Source organism: Hippocampus comes, unplaced genomic scaffold (genome assembly GCF_001891065.2).
Source record: "Hippocampus comes isolate QL1 unplaced genomic scaffold, H_comes_QL1_v1.1 scaffold17, whole genome shotgun sequence".
NCBI lineage: Eukaryota > Metazoa > Chordata > Actinopteri > Syngnathiformes > Syngnathidae > Hippocampus > Hippocampus comes.
Window position 1 is genome coordinate 2,808,799 of NW_017805002.1, and position 11,440 is coordinate 2,820,238.

General features: G+C 42.4%; 1 protein-coding gene across 1 annotated transcript in view; it reads right to left on the reverse strand.

Moving 5' to 3' along the window:
* Positions 1-7,299, reverse strand: part of LOC109508049 (synaptotagmin-2-like) — a 27,123-nt gene extending 19,824 nt beyond the window's left edge. The window contains exon 1 of the mRNA XM_019857876.1: positions 7,034-7,299. The gene's annotated coding sequence lies outside the window, so the exon portion shown is untranslated. The remainder of the gene's footprint in view (positions 1-7,033) is intronic.
* Between the last annotated feature and the right edge of the window lie 4,141 nt (positions 7,300-11,440).

The window sequence follows — 11,440 nt, forward strand, 5'->3', positions numbered from 1 at the left end:
ACTTTCACAACAGCTGCAGCTGGGACAAGCTGCAGCTGGTGTGAAAGCGCTATATAAATAATAATAATCATCATCATGGCGGTCCGGTGGTCCAGTGGTTAGCACTTTGGCTTCACAGTGCAGAGATACCGGGTTCAATTCCAGCCCCGGCCTTCCTGTGTGGAGTTTGCATGTTCTCCCCGCGCTTGCGTGGGTTTTCTCCAGGTCCTCCGGTTTCCTTCCACATTCCAAAAACATGCATGGCTGGCTGATTGAACACTAAAAATCGTCCCTAGGTGTGAGTGTATACACTGTTGTATATGTTCGTTGCTCCATGTACAGCACTTTGTATGCAGCGATGGCTGGTTGAAAGTGCTCTCACTACAGTTGAGTTGAGTTGAGTTGAGTGTGGGCGCGAATGGTTGTTCATTTCTGTGTGCCCTGCGATTGGCTGGCAACCGATTCAGGGTGTCCCCCGGCTATCGCCCGAAGACAGCTTGGATAGGCTCCAGCACCCCCCGCGACCCGAGTGAGGATCAAGCAGTTCAGAAAATGAATGAATGAATGCATGAATTGCATTGTTCCATCATGTCAAGTTTGAGTGGTAGAAGTAAAGCCCTAGTTATTATGAATGATTAATGACCATCACTGATGTGAAGACACTGATCACCCGAATGATTTTCACAATAATTAGGAGACATGAATAACAATGCTGTATGCAACACTTTGCTAGGATGCAAGGTCTATGGCAAGGAACCATTGTATACACTTTCAAATAATAATTTCCACAAAATTCCTGGAAAACCACAATGTCCCATCAGTGTTGAGCTCTATTTGGAATAGGTCGCTGGCTACCCATTTGGTCCTTGGGGGCTACTTAGTGCCACCAAGCTCGACGTTGGTGACTCCTGGCCTCTGGACTAGGAGTTACTGTCAGTGTTTCACTTCCTGTATTTGATTTTGCTTCAGTGCCCAAAACAAATAAATGCATGTTCATAGAAAATACCAGTCTTATCACGTATCCCAAATCCTGCAGCAAAATACAGATGTGATGACAGTAGAGTTACTCTGCTGAGAGGGGTTGCACAGTGACAGTCTTGAAAAATGTCTTACAATACATACATTTTTATGGTTTCTGTTTTCAATATTTTTCAGTATGAGAACCGGAGGCAATCATGCTAAAATGTCGCCTTTCATATTTACGAGCACCTCTGAGGATCTATTACACCAAATGCCTCCCTGTCCAATCCGGTCCCCACATGCTTGAGTTGACAAAATATTCAAATCACAAGGGTAAAGCACTAAAAAAGTAATTATCTGCTGCGTGTCTTACGCTTTAGATTTCCCTAGTGAATTCCTCATATGTCCGTTTCAATAATAAAACAATACAACCATCGCATTCGTCCACATTTTCAATTATGAAGGCCGAGTCATAACATGTCATGAATAGGATTTAAATGAGTCACTGATGGCATAGTGAATTTGATGCAGGCAGTGTGGGTTTCATTCCCGCTCAGTGATGGTGTGTGTCTGAATGGTTGTCTGTCACAATATGCTCAATTTTGCCCAAAGTGACCTGGGATGGGCTCCATCACCCTGTAACACTGAATAGGATAAGCGACGTAGAGAATGATGGATGGATGTTATGATGGAATTCCCCCCCCCCCACCCCCACCGCCCCATCAAGAAGTGTCCATATCTCAGATAATAAATGCTCTTGCGCGCACACAGAAAGTCAACTGCTGAATAAACTCCAAAACAGCAGCAACAAAATCATGTAAACCATCTCTCTGGTGGAGGCTTCCTTAAGTTCTAAACAAGTGTTTATATGGAACCTGGACTGGACCGGGCAAGCTATATGGTCAGGACAAGGCTTCGGTCTCAGCCTCAGACTTTGTGGTATAAGGTATAAATCAGGAATCGAATTAAAACGAGGTATTTTGTGTCAGTCAAGGGGAAGGAGTAGTATTAGGGGAAAATCTTGGTCTTTTGTCCACAATCTGGTCTATTGACTCAGGTCCAGACTAGTACTACAACATGGTTGAAGGCCTAGGCTGTCCAGGACTTGGTCTTAGGTCTAAGGTCAGCAGGAGGTCTCAACATTAGGGCCAGGTAATGTACTTGTACTAAGACCTAGGGTCAATAGACAGAGCAAGATCCAGGACCAGGAAAAAGACCCTACTAGGTTCTACAATCCTGGGCTAGTTTCAAGGTCAAGGAATAGGACCTTGCCCAGGGTCAGGAATAGGACAAGGGCGCGTGCCAGTAGTAGATCAAAGGTCAAGGCCTAGAATTGAAATCTACGAATTAAGGTCTAATAACCAGGGCCACAACTATGAGTAGGTCTAAGTCTAGGACCAGTTGTACTAAGGACTAGGGCTAAGGCTAGGTCTGAGTGTAGGGCCAGAGCTAGATGCAAGGTTTATGGCAAGGAATAGATCTAAGGTGAAGGACTATGATGATGATTTCGACTCAGGCCAAAACTGTCGAAAGTACCAGAATGTAACTAGATCTAAGAAGTCAAAAATCCTCCTGTTATACAATAAGACACCATTATTCTATCATATTTTTCGTCAGAAATGTAAGTATGACCCTGAGAAAACCTTAAAAAAAATGTGTCCCCTGATAAAGAAGGAAAAGGTTCCACATCCCTCCAACATAAGAAAAAGTGTTGTTTTTATGTTCTTCAGAAGTGCACTCACTCCATGGTGAGTGCAGATATTTGCAGTACATGCAGGGACAAGATTACAGGCTGCAGCACGCAATGTCATTTCATGAACCATCAAGCAGCATCGGCGGCCATCTAGTGCGCTTCTACAAACAGGAGTCTTCTTAGTAATGGAACATAACATAAAATGTTGTCCAAGCCAGCTAACTATCATCGTACTGTAATATTCCATTTTTATTGTTTAGTATGTTTAATTTATTGTGACAAATGTGTATATATCCATTTGTTGGACATTAAATTCATATAATGACAGTATGTTATTCATTCATTCATTCATTCACTTTCCGATCCGCTTATCCTCACAAGAGTCACGGGGGGTGCTGGAGCCTATCCCAGCTCTCTTTGGGCAATAGACGGGGGACACCCTGAACCGGTTGCCAGCCAATCGCAGGGCACACAGAAACGAACAACCATTTGCACTCACACTCACACCTTACAATTTAGAGTGTTCAATCAGCCTGCTATGCATGTTTTTGGAATGTGGGAGGAAACCAGAGGACCCAGAGAAAACCCACGTATTTCCCGGGAGAACATGCAAACTCAACACAGGGAGGCCGGAGCTGGAATTGAACCCGGTACCTCTGCGCTGTAAGGTCGACGCGCTCGACGTGCTAACCATTGGACCACCGGGCCGCCCCAGTATGTTATTCATTTTGCCTTATTTTCATGAACACAGTGTGTTTCATGAGTCTATGTCACGTTACAAAAACTTATATTGAACTGTATGTCTGCACTTTGTTGATGATGATACTCAAAAAAGGTGACTGTTTAGTGGCTGTTAGATAAGTGCTGCTGCACAACACTCCTTGATGATTCTTCCTTGTCCCAAGAGGAAGTCCTGATTAAGCACACACACACACACACACACATGCACGGACGCGCACGCGCGCGCACACACATACACACACACACACACACACACACACACACACACACACACACACACACACACACACACACACGCACACGCACGCACACGCACACACACATAAAGTTGTGAGTTCTATTGGGAATGCCATATGCTCTAGCCCAGTTACATCACCACTAAGTGTCATTCCGAGTATCAGGAAAACGCCTTTGATTTGAAAGTCATCATAATGACTTGGTGAAGCAGGATGTGGCTCAAGGACTGTGTCTAGGCTGAGGGACCAGGACTAGGTTTAAGGTCAGGGCTAAGATTATATTTTAGGGTCAATGGCAGTGGTTCTTAACCTGGGTTCGATCAAATCCCAGGGGTTCGGTGGGTCGGTCTCAGGGGTTCGATGGAGCCTCTGCCATGGAGGGTAAGACACACGAGACTCAACATGTTAATTAGTTATGACACGCCCGCTTGGCCATCACTGGCTGCAGATGATCACATTACATTGCTTGTCCAGTCAGTGCTGCGGGAAATTTAGTCCGCTTGGTTGTCAACGTGTGACTGTCGTGATAATACGTAGTAAAAAAAAAAAAAAGCATACTTAATCTCTTGAAATGTTATTTACTTTATTCTGCTTTTAATAAATGTGTTTTTTTACATCTTGAATTTGTAAAAAAATATAGATTTATTTTTCACTTATGAAGGGTTCGGTGAATGTGCATATTTACTGGTTGGGTTCGGTACCTCTAAGAAGGTTAAGAACCACTGGTCTTGGGCTAGGGGAGGTCTGGACGATTAATCAAAATGTCATCATTAGTTTGATTTTGGATTCTTCCAATCTTGTAATGTTTAAAACCGAAGAAAAATGATTAATGTGCCGAACGGTCCGTTGCGTTTACAGGTTCCAGCCATTGTGAAAGTACTTTGAATGTACTATGCTGCTTGCATAGCAAGGCTATCGTGTATGTGACCCTGTCGTCCATAAGTGTCTTTTAAGCTGTTTTTTAATGACACCCATTTGGAATTTACTGTAAAACTAAACAAACAAGAAGAATTACACACATTGCAAATTTATATCCAAAACATGCTTCCTTTTAAGAACATTACAAGCGCAAATGTTAAAGTCAACAGAACATCGTATTGATATTCTTTCATTCATTCATTTTCCGATCCGCTTTCTCCTCACAAGGGTTGCGGGGGGTGCTGGAGCCTATCCCAGCTGTCTTCGGACAGTAGGCAGGGGACACTCTGAACTGTTGCCAGCCAATCGCGGGGCACACAGAGACGAACAACCATCCGCGCTCACACTCACACCTAGGGACAATTTAGAGTTCATGTTTTTGGAATCTGGTAGGAAACCGGAGTACCTGGAAAAAACCCACGCAGGCCCGTGGAGAACATGCAAACTCCACACAGGAAGGCCGCAGCCGGGATCGAACCCACGACCTCTGCACTGTGAGGTCAACGCGCTAACCATCGGACGACCGTGCCGCCATTCCTATTGATATACAATATTAATGGGAAATTAGCATTAACTTTGTGAGTGCTATCCCTTCACATAACAACTATTCACACACAACCGCTGTGGAAACCCACATGGGTCATATAACATTACTCAAAGGCAGAAATTCTTCCCAATCTGTGATAAACGTTCTGACTACTTTTTTCTGTTCTCATTTTAAGTGTGCACTCCATCCATGCACAGGATTACACTGACCCTAAGATGTCAAAACGAGGAGGAAGTGTCGATATTTGTTTTGGTTTTTGTCAATTGTTATTATTTTATTATATTCTTGTTTTACCTTCTTACTAGTGAATTTTTCATTGTCCTTTCAGTTGTACTTCAAGTAGAGTTCTCAAAGATTCAAGGAATTTTCTTTGCCTCAAAATTAAGATCCAGGTTTTGAGACGCTGTTTATAAATTTTGCAACAGGGGTGTGTGTGCTCTGCGGGCTTTGACACACAACATGTTTGGTTAAACAACCAAACAGTGCAGGTGTAAATTCACCCTAAGACTAGTGAAAAACCAAGATGTAGGGGCAGTACTAGGGCTAGGTATGAAGGGTGAGGAATGGCTCAGTGGTAGAGTAGCCGTCTCCCAACCCCAACGGCCGGGGGTTCAATCCATGGCCATTGCGACCTCCTCGAACTGTCCTTGAGCAAGATCCTGAACCCCGAGTTGCTCCTGATGCTGCGTCATCATTATGTAAATGAGCACAGTATAAAGATCTTTGAGTACCAAAAGTAGAAAAGCGCTATATACATGACAGTTCATTTACCATGACCATCTACTACGAGTAGGACACCCCGTCCTGTAGAAAGATGTGGTTTAATGTCTATGGCCAGCTCTAGGCCTACAATATATCGGGCTAGGTTGAAGGCTCGGCCTGATCAAGGCCCAGCACTAGCACCAAAAGGACTATTAATTCCTAGAATCAGTACTAGGAATAGATCTAATGTCTAGGGCCAGGCCAAGGCAAGGACTAGAACTAGGGCTAAGGCAAGACTCATACTTATTCTAATGACGACTGCCAGGATTCGGTTTAACATCTTGAGATCAGAATAGTACTGAGGTCTGGGACATGGACTACAATATGTCTAATGACTACGGACAGGACTAGGTCTGAGTGCAAGAGGTCGTACAAGTCCTAAGGCCTTCGACCTGAACTCGGTCTGAGGTAACAGGCCAGTATTAGTGATCTAAATCAAGGAATACAGTACATCGAAGGTTGAGAAAGCCAGGATTGGTGTAATATAAGGATTGGTGTAATATAAGCCCTAGGGCTGGGACAAGTGATAAGTCTAATATAAAGGCTAGAACAAGATATAAGGATAAGGTCTAAGGTCTAGAACCAGGGCTAGGACTTTGTCTAAGTACAAGGGTGAGCACTAGGACTTGGTCTCAGGTTCCACCAATGCTCATGATATATACTGTAAAAATAAGCAATGGTTGGAATGTAGAGGCAACTTTGGGCCATCTCTCGATCACGAAACATGCAAGTGTTTGCAATCATCTGAACCAGGTAGCACACATATATAATTAATTCATAATTAAACTGCTAATTACAATGTGTGGGCGGTCAACGGAGAGGGGAGAGAAACGAGTGGGGGTGCAGTGAGTGTGATGTGAGCCGTTCTTTCTCTGCCACTGGCTTAGCACATTTGACATGTGTAAATGGACATTAGAGGAAACTCTTCATTCATAAAGTTGCATTGATTGGAAATAAACAAACCAAAGTTCTCTATTACACCCTGTCACACAAACACACGTATGTTTTTGTTATGTAACATTATACTGCAGCAGGCAGCACTATGAAGCTACGCAAGCACTCCCCCCGACCCCACACCACCATCCCATGCAGCAAAAGTTCCGCTCGTGCAGAGTACAGTGTAATTTTTATAATGACTTCCTAATTCTGTGTCATTGTGCCTGTAATGAGGTTAGGAGCCTTTGAGACTCGTCTTACCTGGAGTCAAAGCTGAGAAGACACGAATAAAAGGAAAGATGCCTCCAAAGAAATCAGTGGTTCAAAAACATTGTCCAGGCGTCACCGGTGATGTCTTGTAGTTTTTTGTTTTTTTTTAAATTTTCTGCTCTGGAGACACTTTACAAACACTCACAAAATTTTTCCGTCATTCTTACAAGGCGCTGGCGTCGTTCCTCTGCTGTATTTCCCGGCACCCTTCGCTCATTGGCCCGTCAAAGAGCAGGAGGAGGTGTTCGCATTGATGTGGTGCATTCCCCACCCGCCCTCCTCCTACTCCTCCTTCTTCTTCATCCATGCAGATGCTGCTGAGCTGGGACAATCGATGAGAGAGATAGAGAGAGGGAGGGAGATAGAGTGAGAGAGAAAAGGTCCCGCTGGTAACTGTGTGGAGAGTGTACACATAAGAACATAGTTAACTGAGGTGCAATGAAGGAGGAAGGTGTACATGTGTGCTAAGGTGTGAAGCATGGATCAAGATAAACACTAGCTCTAAGGCACTGGTGTCAAAGTCAAAGCCAGGGGTCCAGATCTGGCCCGCCATGTCATTTTATGTGGCCCGCGAAAGCAAATCATCTGTGTCAGCTTCCATAATCCTTGCTTAAATCTGAACCGAAATCTCACATTGTCATACGTAATAAATAACGGTGACATTTCGCAATAATTTTGTGACCTGGTTTACACTTACTATAATAATTGAACAAATAACAAAGAAATAGTTGACTCTTAACAGAAAATCGTAATCTGTCTTTTTTTTTTTTTTTTTTGTGCAAGTAATAATACGATGTGATGATTAAACATTTATTCGGTTTCCCTGTCGTAACGGCCCTCCGAAGGAAGACGTAACTCCAAAGTGGCCCGTGAAAAAAATGAGTTTGACACCCTTGCTCTAAGGTCTCGGGTTTATGACAAGGACTCGATCAAGGTCAAGGGCCAAGGCAGAACAAGAAAAGGCCAGGCTACTTTATTCATAAAGCACATTCCATACTCAAGATAACTCAATGTGCTTCACATCATTAAATGTATAGTGCAACATTTAAAAACATTTACAAACAAAAATTGAAAGACATTGAAAAACAAAGTAAAGAAATAAAAAGATAGCTTACTAAACTTACTAAAAAAATGTGCTAGGACGAAGGTCTTAGCAGACCAGTGACGTCTCCATGACTCTTTGTTTTTAGGCAGAGTTTATAGGTCACTTTTATGACAGCCCCAGAGGCTAATAAAAAAAATATATACATGTGAATCTTTTCAGATGTAAGGACAGACTAAGGGCTAGGAGAATAGTCCTGGATGGAAGGATGGACATCTCTGCATGAAATATTAAACTGATTGGGCTGCTGTCGAATTAAACACATTTCCAATTGGAGAAACACACCAGATACAAATAAACAAAATCTCATTTTGGATATGCTCTGACTTAATGTGGCATATAGATGAGATGCAATCATGAGTTATCATTTGCCTCTGAAAATTCCATGTAGCCGTTTTAATTAAATTGATGTAATGAAGTGGCATCCATTCATTCTGGCATCTGAAATCAATACCCGGCTCAAGTCCCGTTGCTGCAGAAAGCTGTTTGTGCTGCGGCATCCTCCAGGGAATACAACACACATAGGCCATATGGATGCTTGGTGAAGCTGTATACATTGGAAGGAACCCGATAAGAGGCCCACGACAGAAAATCTGTAGGTGTTAAAGGAGAGATACAGTGCTATGTAGAGTTCAAACTCGCCACCAAAATCTGTTCTTGCTATTCGTTTACCATTTAACCAGCAAGTCCTGAATCAACTCGAATGGGTTACATTTGCTGAAAAACACATCATAGTGCAAAAAATGAAGAATCCATTTTGATCGTAATCGTAAATGGACTCCACTTAAATAATGCTTAATATACAACATATGGTGTCCAAATTGTTATACAAAGCCTCGCACTACATTTACCTAAGTGAGAATACCCCTGTGTTTTCCTTTTTAGTTAAATATAACTTACTTTAACCTGCAGGATACTTCACCAAACACTGGCCAATAACAGAACCCAGGGTTCTTTTTTACTTTTGGGAACATTTGAAACTGATCATTCTGTCAGACCAGATAGCTAGCACTAAGCTCACCTGAGTGTCGATGTTTCTCCGGTCCAAGTTTGTAAAATCGTCATGCTAGGATGTGTCAGAGGCCAATAGTAAAGTAACGACAAAGGCGTTTTTACACTGACTAGATGGGCTTTATTGACCAATTGCTTCAAAGTTTAATTTAATGCTCATACATGCAGAAACATTTGCGGCTGTCGCTCTTGAAGAGCGCATTTCACACAACGCTGTGTAGCTCCTACATACAGTACGTACATACGTCACACGCATTGCCATTCAAACATTCTTGTTAAACTCGAACACACGACAAAATGCAATGACTAATTCTCACTGGAATCTGAAATTTTTGATTCAGCATTTGTTTTTAGCATCCAATTCGCATCTCAATTTGAGTCAGCACTGATTTGTGCACATTCGTAGTAATGTGCATTTCATAATCCTAATCAGTTCCCAGGTGTCTTATTTGATTTATTTTTGTATTTAATTCATGGTTTTGTTCTATCCAAAAGACAAATCTTGTCTATCCATTGACTTCAGCACACTTCCTTGGACAAATTGATGTACAGTCTTTGGCACCATTTTGTGGCATTTTAGAGCATGACAGAAAGGTTACAAAAATACGCCAATAGGTTAATTTGTGAATGGTGAACCGTGAATGTGCGGTGTTTGACTGTACTCTATATTTTCTTGTGAGTACTACTTATGGGGCGAAACGATAGTCGACTGGTTAGCACGTCCGCCTCACAGTGCAGAGGAGCAGGGTTTGATTGCAGCTCCGGCCCTCCTATGTGGAGTGTGCATGCTCTTCCCGTGCCTGTGTGGGGTTTCTTCGGGTACTCTGGTTTCCTCCCACAATTCAAAAACACAATCATGGCAGAATAATGGAACACTCTAAATTGTCCCAAGGTGTGAGTGTGAGGGTGATAGCGGATGGTTGTTCATCTATATGTGCCCCGTGATTGGCTGGCAACCAGTTCAGTGTGTACCCCAACTTCTGCCCGTAGACAGCTGGAATAGAAAATGGATGGATGGATGGATACTATAGGACCAAACCAACTGCAGTGATGGGGTATCAAAATGGTGGCATTATTTGCTCTATCAAACTTAGATTGCAATGATGACTGTTTAGAGTTTGGGCTATGCTAGAGTTCAAGCAGTGAATTGTAGAAGGTGATTGTTCAAGTCTTGATCTGTTGGAAGTCCATCCAGTTTAGATGAACATCAATCACCGAAACACAATGATGCATTGCTAACTGCGAGTGCCAGTTCCACCATTACGCATATTAAAACCCCTGCAGGGGAAGCTCGCCAAGACCCTCTCAGGCACCCTCCATTGCATCATTGCTTGCGGTCACACCCGCAGCGGCGGGCCCAGCAAATGCGACGTTCCATCAGCCTAAATTATCTGTCTTAAAACCCCTTTACCCTTTGTTTGCCAAAGTTTTTATACTTTAATTAGCGCCCATATTTGTAGTCTACAAAGAATATGTTGGTGCCTTACTGGGTCTCAGGCCTACTTGTGCTCACTCCCTGGATAATGAAATTCTGCAATGGGGTCACATAGTGAGAGAATTCTGTCTAATTCAGAACGGCACGAGGGAGAACAAAACGGGATCACGTCTGAAATCAGATGAATGTGTGGAAAAGGAAGAAATCATTGCTGTTTACAAACAAGGCCCCAATTTGAGAAGAGGAGAATTTGAGGCAAAATGATTTTCTCCAAATAAAGTCCAGATGGCATTTATTATTCAACTACAGCTAACTTTTTTTTTTAATTATGGTGTTTATTTGAGAGGAGGTTCTTATTTAAGGAAAACCATACAATTTGTCCATTTTCTCTAAATACCTACAAAGTGTCATTTTTATTGAGATGAATAAAACAAAAGACATCAGGTGTTTTTTTTATTTTTCTGTAAATAATGTCTGGATCATATGTATACTAAAATCCATACAACTACCAGACAGTTGTTTGAAAGAAAGCGTATATTCGAGATGAGGTGTTTATTTGAGAGCAAGTGCTGTATTGGTCTTCATGAATCAATGAGGTGAGGTCAACTCCAAAAGTCGTTTCCAATTTGTAGCACTAGGGGGCACCACAGAACAATTATTCCCTACGCACATTTCTCATCCGAGTACAAATAAAACAGATCTTGCCAACTTAATGTTAATACCTTATCTTTTTAAATGATTGAAATAAAAGATTTAAAACGTGAAAGGTTTATCACGTAAGAAGAATAGGCCTGACTTGCGTGCCTGTTTAAATCAGTGCAAGCATATCCCGATCATCACTATGCCACTA